The sequence below is a fragment of the Glycine soja genome, chromosome 18 (genome assembly GCF_004193775.1).
Source record: "Glycine soja cultivar W05 chromosome 18, ASM419377v2, whole genome shotgun sequence".
Classification (NCBI taxonomy): domain Eukaryota; kingdom Viridiplantae; phylum Streptophyta; class Magnoliopsida; order Fabales; family Fabaceae; genus Glycine; species Glycine soja.
In genome coordinates, this window is record NC_041019.1 from 27,129,330 (window position 1) to 27,143,045 (window position 13,716).

Genomic DNA, 13,716 nt, shown 5'->3' on the forward strand with positions numbered 1-13,716 from the left:
GTTTCTCATAGACCTCTTTCATTCATGTTTGTCAGTCCAATGCAAGGTTCTATATACCAAATCAAAAAGAATTTAGTATAGATTTCAGAAATAAGGTTAATAATAACATTTGGAATTAATTACCCTTATCAAAACAAAAAGGGCTAAGGGGTGTTTCGGGTTCTACCACAAAGAGATGTCATTTTGAAATTCTGACCACACCAATGTGACCAGGGTTCAGCGAAGGTCACAAAAATAACATCAATTTTATAAAAAGAACTTTTACAACGTCTCATTTTCAAGGGTTTTTCAAAGGAAGAGTTAAAACACCTTATTACAGTACCCAAAACAGAAGAGACACTAAGAGAAACTCAAACTAACTAGGAGAAAGGCTTAGAAGTCAAGATTACCTAAGAATCTACAAAAGAAAGGATTGAGAGCTTGTTCACCACCAAATCTTTGAGGTGGATTCTGAGGATTCGACTCTGATTAAAACGTTCATCTCCGTGTGGTGGTTCGACGGTAAGCAATTGTTGCTCATGGTGACCACCGGTGGTCGTGGGTGGAGGAGGAGGAGTTTCTAGGATGATTTGGACAAACTTTTTAGAGGGAGAAGTATGAAATCGTGTTTTTCATGCTGAAGAACATATTGATAATCTGTAGATCTTGCTTAATGAGCTCATCTTGCTAAGCGAGAATGCACTTTCGGCATTATGCGTGAATTTTCGTGCTAAGTGCAAGCCCTTCTCAGATTGAGATTTTTTCTGAGTGTGACAATTTGCGCTGAGTGCAATTCCTCTTGTGCTAAGTGCAGCAATTCGAGCTCAACACAATTCTCTCTCGAGTTGCAATTACTCTTAGCGTGCTTCCTGCGCTATGTGAGATGTCAAAAATTGTTATTTTGGAAATTGCAACGGTTAAAACTTGGAAACTTGGGCTATAAACCTATAGTCCAAATTTGAAGGTGATCCAACGGTTAATGAGTTCAAGATTGTGGTTTTACTGGAACAAGTTTAGGTAAAATTTGAAATCTCATAATTTCTACTTAGGTCAATACAACTCCACATAACTCGACATCCACATCAAGCAAGTCACACATGGCTAATTCACAGCATCCCTCAATCCATCCAAATCAATCATATAATCAAATAACACGATAAATACATTTAAACATCAATTTATAGTTAGTGAAATTTCAGGGCGTTACAGAGAAGGAGGGTTGAGGTTTTGGGTGAAGGTTTGGAGAGAGTAAGAAGTCAAAAATTGTGTTGTCACGCTGAAGAACATATTTATAATCTACAGATAGCAGAGCTCCACTCTTGGCACTGAGTGCGACATTTCACGCTAAGTGAATTTACCTCCTTGAGTTGAAATTGCGCTTATCGCGCTTATCTCGCTAAACAAATTATCTCCTCGGGTTGGAATTGCGCTTAGCGCAGTTGTCTTGCTAAGCAAATTACCTTCCCGGGTTGGAATTGTGCTTAGCGCAATTGTCTCATTAAGCGACCTATCCAAAGATGTTATTTGGCAAAATCATAGCAATCAAAATGTGTAGGCTTGAGTCACAAACCTACAATTCAAGTTTGAAGGTGATCCAATGGTTAACGAGTCCTGGATCATGGTTTTACTGAAACAGATTTTTGGGTCAAACTTGAAATCTCACATTTCCAACATTGGTCAATCAAACTCCACATAAATTCACACCAAGCAATCGCACACAAATAATTTCACACAACACCTCAACTAATAAAATAATGCAAGCAATACATGAAACATCTATTTTCAGTTATCAAAATTTCAGGGCGTTACAACTCTCCCACCCTTTTTGAAATTTCATCCCCGAAATTTACTTGACTCAATCAAGGTTGGATAGGCTTCTCGCATTTGACTCTCTAGTTCCCACATGGCATCCTCTCTTGATGTGCCTCCCCAGGTCACCTTGACCAATGGAATCTCCTTCCCTCTTAAGCACCTTGTTTGTCTATCCTCGATCCTCAAAGGAAATGTTTCATATGTCAAGTTATCCTTCACTTGAACGTCATCCAATTTGACTACATGAGATGGATCATGGATATATTTACGGAGTTGAGACACATGAAAGACATTGAGAAGGTTAGAAAGAGACGATGATAATTCAATTTGGTATGCCACAGGATCGACTCTTTTGAGGATTTGGAAGGGAACAATAAGACAAGGTGTGAGTTTTCAGGATTTCAAAGCTCGACCAACCGCAGTCCACGGAGTGACTCTCAAGAATACATTATCACCAACCTTGAATTCTAGGTCTTTCCTCCTCTTTTCTTGATAACTCTTTTGCCTACTTTAAGCAGTCCTTATCCTCTCTTGGATCAACTTGACCTTCTCAGTGGTTTGTTGCACCACTTCAGGTCCTAAGGTGCGGTTTTCTTTGGGTTCTAGCCAACACAAGGGTGTCCTACACCTCCTACTATGCAGAGCTTTGCAGTGAGCCATGCCAATGGTAGAATGAAAACTAATCTTATAGGAAAACTCTATCAACGGCAAACCCCCCCCCCCCAACTCCCATTTTGTTCTAAGACACGTGCCCTTAAAAGTTCCTCCAGTGACTAAATGGTTCGTTCAGTCTAGCGATCAATTTGAGGGTGATAGGCTGAACTTAGCCTAAGCTTGGTTCCCAACGCTTTGTTCAGACTCTCCCAAAATCTAGAGGTGAATCTAGGATCTCTATCAGACACTATGCTAGATGGCACACTATGTAATCTGACAATCTCACTAATATACAGGGAGGTCAACTTCTCCAAGGAAAATCTGATCTTAATGGGAATATCCTTAGGGAACACTTCAGGAAACTCTCTGACAATAGGGAGGTCACCCATGGAAACCTTTGTCTCTACTTCTAGGTTAGACATGATCATGTAGACTTGCATCTTCTTTTAAAGATGTCACAACTTGGTTGGCAAAGATAAACATCCTATCCTTACTCACTCCAGAATCATCAAACACTGCATTTTTATTAAAACAATTTAACAAGACATGGTTGGAAGATAACTAGTCCATTCCCAGAATAACATCAATTTGGTTCAAAGGCAAACAAATCAGATCAATCAAGAATGTTCTACTAAAAATTTCCACAAGACAATTTAAATACACATTACAAGTTAACACAAAACCACTAGTTGGGGTCTTTACCACCAGATCTTTATTTAAAGATGACATAGAAAGCTTAAGGTTCAATACACACAAATAAGATATAAATGAATGGGTCGCACTAGAATCAAATAGCACAAGTAAGGGAATCCCACTTATGAGACATTTACCTTGGATTAGATCTTTGGATTTTGAAGCTTTGACACCATTAAGAGTAAAGACCCTTCCCATGGCCTTTGGACTTTCAGTTTGGTCATCCAGACCCCCACCATTCTGCTCCTTCTTGGGATATGGGCAATCTCTCTGAAGATGCCCTTTCTACCTGCAGTTGAAGCAAATTTTGTCCTTATCAGTACAATTTGTGAAGATGTGGCCACCATACCCGAAACAAATGACCTGGGTTGAGAAAGTAGTGGGTTTGTTACCACTACCACCAGCAAACCCCATAACAATAGTCCTCTAATTGTTAGGGCGATTACCATGTTTCTTAGGAAAGGTTGGGTATGGTTTTCCCCGATTTTGAGATCCATTCTTTTTATTCTTCATTAGGCATGTACTCCTATAATAGGTCACCATCTCATGGGAGTCCTCATCCCAAATCCGACACATGTTCACCAAAAGTGGAAACTGACGAACACCTTGATAGTTCACAACTTGCTTCACCTTAGGCCGCAAGTCGTTCAGAAACTTCACACATTTTGAACTTTCACCATCTCTTCCTTGATAGTGAGGAAAGTACCTCACCAGTTCCTCAAACTTGGCTGCATATTCAGCCACAGTCATGTTCCCCTTGTTGAGCTCTAGGAACTCCATCTCCTTCTTGTTCCTAACATCCTCAGGAAAGTATTTCTCCAGACATACCCTCTTAAAGATTTCCCAGGTCACAACTTGACCTTCAACCTCTAAGCAACGGCGAGTGTTCTCCCACCAATACTCAACTTCTTCCACTAGAGTATATGTACCAAAAGCAACCTTCTGCCCCTCCGGACACGCCATCACTCGAAAGATTTTCTCAATCTCCCTTATCCAATTCTGAGCACCATCAGGGTTGTAACCTTCATTGAAAGCAGGTGGATTGTTTTGTTGGAAGCGGTCCAATTGATGCTCAGTAGCTCTAGCAACTTCTCCCCTATTCTAATTCCCCATAGCTTGAGCTAAGGCTTGCAGAGCATCAGCTATTGCACAACCATTCCGTCCAACCATCATTCCCTATGCACACCAGGAAGTGAGAACATGGAAAGAATACACTCAAGAAAAAGAACAAAACAAAATCACACCTATCTCAAGTCCCTACTTAGTTACACTTGAGAGTTGATGCCTCGAGAAATTACTCCTCTAAAATAGTCCTATCTAGAGACATTAACACTCACTTTTTCATCCTTCGCATTCTTGACCGCTTGCCATATTGTCCTGTTGCACTTCACAAATTATACAGATGGCCATTTTGATAACTCATGACAAGGCATTGAAACTCATGGTATAGCAGACATCAGGGATATAAACATGTTATGACTACACCAATCAAATCTCTATAACTTTTGGAAACACAACACAAGGCGAGTAAGTTCCAAATACAAACAACCATAGTAACTATCAAACAATTAGGTTCTCAAATATCAGGCATTCAACAAGGCAACCACAGAATGCACAGAGAAATTGATCGAGGCCGTACCCGAATCAAATAAACTTTAAAAATGCAGTATCTAGGAAGTGATCCTAGGTCGTCTCCCAACGAGCAATGGTCAACCAAACGTTCATAACAGATAATAAGAAAACAGTAACGAATTGGGGGGGTTGTTTGTTTTTGTAATTTAAACAGTGAGCAAATTTTAACAAGAATATAACAGAATTAAAACATGTCGTTTCCCCTTGATTCACAAGCAAGTCTCTTATCCTAGGTTACGAGAATTTATCCTTTATTAGTTCAACCACTTAATCCAACCCTAAATTAAATTACTAAGCAAAAATTAACATAAGGCTGTCATTATGTGATTAAGCAACATACACACACACCAATTAATCATGAACGAAACTGATCATTAAGCATGAACGTAAATTAAGCGCAAAGACAATTAATCAAGCACTAAGCATGCATGGATTAATAGCAACAACTATAGAGTAATTGGTGAAGAGGAAAAACTGATCAGAATTCAATAGTAAGAATAAAACCTCAAAGAGAGTTGTGCTTGATCCTCAAGAGAAAACAACGCTGAAGACTTAGCCTTCCATTAATCAGTTGAAACGAAATTGCATATTGAAGCACAAAACGAATTTTATTGCTACGTGAATAGTGCGCATGAAAAGTAAAAACTGGAATTCTAAAATCCTAAAATTATTCTCCTATTCAAAAAACTCCCCAAAACTAAAACCTTGGTGCTGTTATATATGTTCTCAGCCCCAAAGCTTACAAATCTGTTTTAAGTCCAAGCCCATAAATAAAATAAAATCTGGACAAGATAAGATAAGATTGGATGAAATAAAATGTAGATGAAATAAAATCTGGATAAGATAAGATAAGATTGGATGAAATAAAATCTAGATAAGATAAGATTTGATAAACTAAAATTGTATGCTCTCTTCAAGTCCAAGCCCAATTCCGGATTCAAGCCCAATTGCTTATAATTCTCCTGAAATTAAATTAAAAAACACAAAATTAGTCAAGTAGGCCCAAATGATAAAACTGCATAATTAATTTGACAATTAAGGCTAATTAGTAATTAAAATGGTGACGAAAAGGGTTAAGAAATGGGAGAAAATAATGACACATCAAATCCCCCCACACTTAGCCTTTTGCACTCCTGGGGAAAAAATAGCAAGGAATAAATCCAGGGACATTAAAGAGAAACAAACAAACACAAAAACAATTACATATTTCTCAACGAATTTGAAGAAATGAAAGGAATGGGCAACATCCAACATGTAGAGAGTTAAAGAATCAAGACAGTCATGAAAATCATCCAAGCATCTCAAACATGGCAAGATAGTCAATCAGCTCAAGAATGAAAAGTGATAATGCGTCACAAGATATGCACCCTATCTCTCAAGTGTCTAGGCTACTGTTTACTCTCAAAGCATCAATGAAAACAAACACCACATAGACTTGGCAAGACTCTAAAATTGACAACCACATCACAAACACATGCACATGAGGATCAAAAGGTCTTTTAAGGTTGTAATAGGGCCAAGGACAAGGTAGAGGAAAGTATGCGATAATAGCTAAAACCCAAAGGAATAGGGGAGCAATGGGGGATAAGTGGGAAGTAAGAAAAAGTAGTAAACCCCAAAACCAAAATTAAAAATTAAGCATAAAAAGTAAACCCAAAACAAAATCAACCAAGTCTTCAAACCAATCCAAGTCTTCAAACCAAGACCTCATTTATTCAACTTCATTCTTTTTTTTTTCTTTTTTTTGTATTTTTTTCGTTTTTTGTTTTGTTTTTTTTTTGTTTTTTTTTACATGAACAGTAGCAATTGAAAGCATTTGAAAAATAAAGCATCAATTAGGCAATATATGTATATACATCAAGCACAGCCAAAATACATCATCAAGCATGGCCAACAAAAACATATCATCCCATGAAACATACCCCCCCACACTTATTCCCAAAAAAATTCCAAAGCTCCAAAATTCCTTAAGGGTAGGGTGAAATCATGGTTTTTCACTTAAGGCTTGTAATGAGCTTCAAAACAAAGAAAGGGGAACATAGGCTCAAAGGGGCTATCAAAGGAATTAATTCAAGGTAGGCTCATTTGGCTAGAGGCTTATAAGAACAAAATGCCTAAATCATCTCCCAACATGCATGTGAAGCAAGAAGTATCAACAAGAGTCAAGCCAAGGCTATTGTGCAAGCAATCAATGGGGCAAAACACACCGAATAAAATAGATGATGATGGCTCAAATTCTCACCAAGGGTAAATCTATCACTTCCAATTCGAACTTTCAAAACTACTTGACATGCAGAGAAAAACAAGGATTTCAATTCACAAAATGCCAAGAAACTCCTATTTCAAAAAAAATTACCCATTACTTGTACATAACCTATAATTCAAAGAGAAACATGCAATGTTGTACACAAAACATAAAACCAAAATAACAAAATTAGCCTAGAAAACCTAAAAAAATTAAACTAGAAAACACAACAAAATTAATCTAGAATACCCAACAAAATCACAAAATTAAAGAACAATCTCCCCCCCCCCCCCACACTTAAACAACACATTGTCCTCAATGTAGCACAATCACAAGATCAAGAGCAATCAAAACAATCAATAAAATTGGACAAGTGCAATAAAAGTAAAGAAGGAGACAGAAAAAAAGAAAACTCCCTAAGTCAAGGCGGAAGAGAAGTAGGGTGAAGTAAGGAGGTCTCCTCCACCACTACATCCACTAAGGAGGGATTTGTGAGGAATGGTTTCAGCCGGTGTCCATTGACCCTGAAGCTCTTATCTGTGGATTCACTTTCGATCTCAACTGTACCATAAGGAAAAACATTAGCCACCACAAAAGGACCAATCCACTTTCAGCTCAACTTACCACTCATGAGTCCGAGCCTAGAGTTATACAATAAAACTTTCTGTCCAACCACAAAGTCCTTCTTAGCTATCAAGCTGTCATGGAACTTCTTGGTCTTCTCCTTGTAGAATTTGGAATTCTCATAGGCTTCTAAACAAATCTCATCTAGCTCACTTAGTTGCAACTTCCTTTCCTCTCCAGCCTGATCAATAGAGAAGTTGTAGGTCTTTACAGCCCAGTAGGCTTTGTGCTCTATCTCTATAGGAAGATGGTATGCCTTGCCAAAGACAACCCGATAAGGCAACATTCCTATTTGTGCTTTGTAGGTAGTCCTATGCGCCCAAAGAGCATCATCCAGCCTGGTGCTCCAATCCTTTCTGTTCGGCTGCACAATCTTCTCTAAGATCCTTTTTATCTCCCTGTTTGAAATCTCAGCCTGCCCATTAGTTTGGGGGTGGTATGGTGTGGAAATTCTGTGCATGACCCCATACTTTTTAAGCAAGCCATACATGGATCTGTTACAAAAATGGGTGCCTTAACCACTAACGATGGCTCTAGGGACTCCAAACCTGCAAAACAGATTAGATCTAACAAAATTCACAACAACCTTAGCATCGTTAGTTCTGGTGGGTTTGGCTTCCACCCATTTTGAAACATAATCAACAGCAAGGAGAATATAAACAAAACCAAAAGAGACAGGGAAAGGTCCCATAAAATCTATACCCCAGGCATCAAACACCTCACAGAACAACATGGGTTGTTGAGGCATTTGCTGTCTCCATGAAAGTGAGTCGCCTGCTCTCTGACAAGGCTCACAAGTGCTACAGATTCTCCACGCATCCTTGAAGATGGTGGGCCAATAGAAACCACAGTCAAGCACCTTGCGAGCTGTCCTCTGTATGCCAAGAGGGCCATCTGGTGCGGAAGAATGACAAAATTGCAAGACCGAGTTGATCTCATGGTCAGAAATGCATCTCCTAATAATCTGGATACTGCACAACTTCCACAAATAGGGGTCATCCCAAATATAATGCTTAGCATCACTCTTAATTTTATCATTTTGAGCTTTAGATGCTAAGGGAGGAAAAACATAAGCAACCATATAATTCACAATATTAGCAAACCAGGGAGTGGGGAAGGAATCATAAATACTATACAGAATGTACAAATGGTCAACCGGAAAATCATCCCGAATGGGTGAGTCCTCAGACACACGCTCAATCCTACTCAGGTGGTCAGCCACGAGGTTCTGTGCACCGCTCCGATCACGGATCTTCAAATCAAACTCTTGGAGCCAAAGCATCCACATGATCAATCTAGGCTTTGATTCAGCCTTCTTCAACAAGTACTTCAGAGTTGCATGGTCAGTATAAACAATAACACGAGTACCAAGTAAATATGAACGAAATTTTTAAGAGCAAAAACTATCGCTAATAGCTCCTTCTCTGTGGTAGTGTAATTTGCTTGGGCAGCATCCAAAGTTCTAGAAGCATAGTAGATTACCCGAGGCAGCTTATCAATCATTTGAGCAAGGACAACCACCAATGCGTAATTGGATGTGTCGCCATGTGCCCTTCGCGGGCGAGCGAGGGCGAGGCTCACGGGTGCGCTTCCCAAAGGAGGAAAGATGCGTGGAGTCGCCACCTACGTTTATTTGTGGAAAACGTCGGGAAAACCGAAGGAAACCGGTCAAAATGAAAATTCTAAGTTCGGGAGTTGTATTAATGTTTGAGGAAGGTATTAGCACCTCTCACGTTCGTCTCAAAGGACAACAACCTATTTTTCAAAATTGTGGAAATTGTGTTATCTTAACTTTTATTTCTTTTTATTTTTTGAGGTCGACAAAAGTGGGGCTCTTGCTCCTACGTACCCTCCATCAAAGAGGAAATCAGACCTACGTAGTTCTTTCACGTGCGTGAATCAAGTTATTTTATTTTTGGATTAGGCGAGAAATGACTTAAATAAATGACTTAAGCACGTCAAAAGGAGGTATAGAAAGCGAATGAAAACGAGAATAAAAATACATGAAACAAAATGTGGACCACCACAGGTACATAGAATGAATTAAAAGGCTCGGTTTAAAGTACTTACCCGTTGAAGACTGAAGAAAACGAAGAACGAACGATGAATGTTGAAGAACGGTCGAGAATCTTCGCGTAATTACTCACGGAAACGTTACGGAAACGTTATGGAAGCACCTCGGCTTGGATTTTCTTCACGGAAATAATTTTCCTCAGCAATTTCGAGAGAATAAGAAGTGCCAAGAAGGCTGAACCCCTTCTCCCTTCACTCCTCCCCCTATTTATAGCAAAATAGGGGAGAAGCTTGCCACCCAGCTCGCCCAGGCGAGCAAGGTTGCTTCCTCCAGAAGCAATAACCTTCTGGAGGAAGAATCTGGAAGGCCCAAGTGGGCCTGATTGCTATTTGTACCCCCCTTTTTACTAAATGCACCCCTCTACCTTTTTTGGTGATTCTTTTTCCGTAACGTTACGAAAATTTACGAATTTCGTAACGATACTTATTTTCCTTCCGCAAGGTTACGAGTCCTTACGGATTATGTATTTACTCCTTTTTTAGCTTTCGAAGAAGTTACGAAAACTCACGGATTGCGAAAAATACGTCCTTTCGATTTCCGTCACATCACGGAATTTTCACGGATCGCGTAAGCCTGCTTCCTTTTGATTTTCGGCACGTCTCGGGACTTCACATATTGTGCAACAAAGGGTGCCAAATATCTCGAAGAGGCCAATCAATGGTTGTATATCATCAAATTATAATCCCCGGACGAAATTAGGGTATGACAGTTGCCCCTCTTTACTTACCTCTCATCGGAGATAAGAGGAAAGCAAAGATAAGACACTGATTTCGTCCATCCTGCCCTTTCCGTGATGACGATTCTCGTCTCTACTCCTTCTTTTTTGTTGTACAACACAAAAAAAAATACAAACAACAAGAAGAACAACGAATATAATATACATTTACATATATACACATGTTTGGCGAAGGAACCGATCCAGAAAACAACAGAAGAACATACTTCCCAGTCACCAGAGGCTCCACGCTTGATAATGGAGGGCACATGAACAGCGCTAGGCAATGACATTCATGGGGCTCCGAAAAAGGTGGAGAATAGAGGATTGCCTTGAGGGTCCGCACTTAGGCAATCATGAAACATAGCTCCAAACTCGAAGGTGGAGGACACATGAACAGCGCTAGGCAATAACATTCATGGGGCTCCGAAAAAAGGGGGGGAGAATGGAGGATTGCCTTGAGGGTCCGCACTTAGGCAATCATGAAACATAGCTCCAAACTCGAAGGTGGAGGACACATGAACAGCGCTAGGCAATAACATTCATGGGGCTCCGAAAAAAGGGGGAGAATGGAGGATTGCCTTGAGGGTCCGCAATTAGGCAATCATGAAACATAGCTCCAAACTTGAAGGTGGAGGACACATGAACAGCGCTAGGCAATAACATTCATGGGGCTCCGAAAAAAGGGGGAGAATGGAGGATTGCCTTGAGGGTCCGCACTTAGGCAATCATGAAACATAGCTCCAAACTCGAAGGTGGACGACACATGAACAGCACTAGGCAATAGCATTCATGGGGCTCCGAAAAAAGGGGGAGAATGGAGGATTACCTTGAGGGTCCGCACTTAGGCAATCATGAAACATAGCTCCAAACTCGAAGGTGGACGACACATGAACAACGCTAGGCAATGACATTCATGGGGCTCCGAAAAAAGGGGGAGAATGGAGGATTGCCTTGAGGGTCCGCACTTAGGCAATCATGAAACATAGCTCCAAACTCGAAGGTGGACGACACATGAACTGCGCTAGGCAATAGCATTCATGGGGCTTCGAAAAAAGGGGGAGAATGGAGGATTTCCTTGAGGGTCCACACTTAGGCAATCATGAAACATAGTTCCAAACTCGAAGGTGGATGACACATGAACAGCGCTAGGCAATGACATTCATGGGGCTCCGAATAAAGGGGGAGAATGGAGGATTGCCTTGAGGGTCCGCACTTAGGCAATCATGAAACATAGCTCCAAACTCGAAGGTGGACGACACATGAACAACGCTAGGCAATAGCATTCATGGGGCTTCGAAAAAAGGGGGAGAATGGAGGATTTCCTTGAGGGTCCACACTTAGGCAATCATGAAACATAGCTCCAAACTCGAAGGTGGATGACACATGAACAGCGCTAGGCAATGACATTCATGGGGCTCCGAAAAAAAGTGGTTGGCAGGACCGAACGGTCCACCGGGTTTTTCCACCTGAAAGGCAAACATGCCTTTTGTAAAGAAAAATAAATCATTCATGAGAGCACCACATCTTAGAGAAACAATATACTTGTGCTAAGGGTAATCTTCCTTGTAACCAAGAATGAAGGGCAGGATGTCAACTTTTAGCTTTCAAATGAACATGCAGGGGAAACATCGGGCTAAGCTGAAAATAAATCACTCATAGTGTATAAAACTCACACAGGCAAGTGTTTTATCCTATTCTCAAACCATAACTGCACTATGACTTTATTTTGCACACGACTTCCTATCGAATCAAAGATCAAACGTACGATCACGGACCAATAGGATTTTCTTGAGGGTAGTGTTTCCTTGAGAGGAAGCTGGGTGTTTCGGTCTTTTCCTCTTTGTTCAGGTGGGGTGGGATATCGCCAGTCGAGAACGACCTTGAATGGCAATCTGAAGGGAAGGGCCACCAAAAATGAGTTTTCCTTTGCCGGCAGTCCCTTACCTTGCTGAAAATTTATCTGGTCTGAAGATCTTCCGTTCTCTTTCTTTCATTGATCGAGAATTACCTCTTTTCCCTTCTTACTTCTTTTCGACCTTTGACCGGGAATCCTTCTTTCCTTTCTCTTGTTCTTTTCTTTATTTTCATCTTTTTCTTTTTCTTTCTTTCCATTTCTTCCTTTTCTTTCTTTTCACTTCTCCTTCCCCATCCCTTTCTTTGGGAAATCGGGTTTTAGCATTCTATTCGCTCTCCCTTGAGGAGATTCCGCTGTCCTTTGCTTCGGGGGAAAGAATGAGGATTCCTTTTCTATAGGCCAATGTTCAAAAAGGTCTAAGGTTGTGTTTCAATGGGGTCTTTTATCGTGGGAACCCAATCTTGATATCTGGGGCGAATCAAATTTGGGTGTCAAGGTGTCGATTTCGGGCTGAACTTCCATAAGGCACGCGTGACAATGATGATTTGAAAACAACGTGCAAAATTAGTCATGGCTACAACCAGGTGGGCACTCAAGCATCCTGTTTATGGCATTGTGATACTACGGTTGGGGAATTTACACAAACAGACCCAATGTTTCCAAATTATGTTCTTTCATCAGTTCAATGAATTCATCCATTCTTATCTCGGTTTATTCCGGAAAATAAACTCTTAGCATCAGTCCCTTGTTTCCAGAAGATACGTTTGCTCTTTACGAATGATTTATACTTCTTAACTATAACATGTCGAACTTCAAGGTCCTTCTCTCTTTTTCCTTTTTGTTTCATCTTTATATATTCACAAAATTATATACCTGTGGTCCTTTATGAGGAAAACTTTTCTTTGTACATCTACATTCTTATACATGACAAACCTTTTTTGTACGCGCATTGGAACTCTTTCTCTTTACGTCACACGGTCTATATACAAACCCTATTTACGTTCAAAGATTTTTCCATTTTTCCCAACACCCTTATAGTTCATACAAAAGTTTCTTCATGTACACTCGTTGCTCACACACACAAGAATTCCTTTCCACGCATCATTTACACACAAGAATCCTTTTATACACACTCTCCTTTTACACATATATAAATAAAAACCTCTTTCTTTTCTTTACGAACATGACTTTTATTCACAACACTTCTTTTTTTTTATTAGGATTTTTGGTTCATTTTATTTTTTAGGACGACGTTCCTAAATGAAAAACTCTACACGGTTCCGGAATTTCAACAAACATTATCGACAATAACGAAACAAGTACCGACGTAACAACTCAAACGATATGTATGTACAAAACAAAAGCCAATCAAACGTTAGTCCCTTAGTCAAACCAAAATATATAACAGGAAAAAATGGAAACAAAAAGAA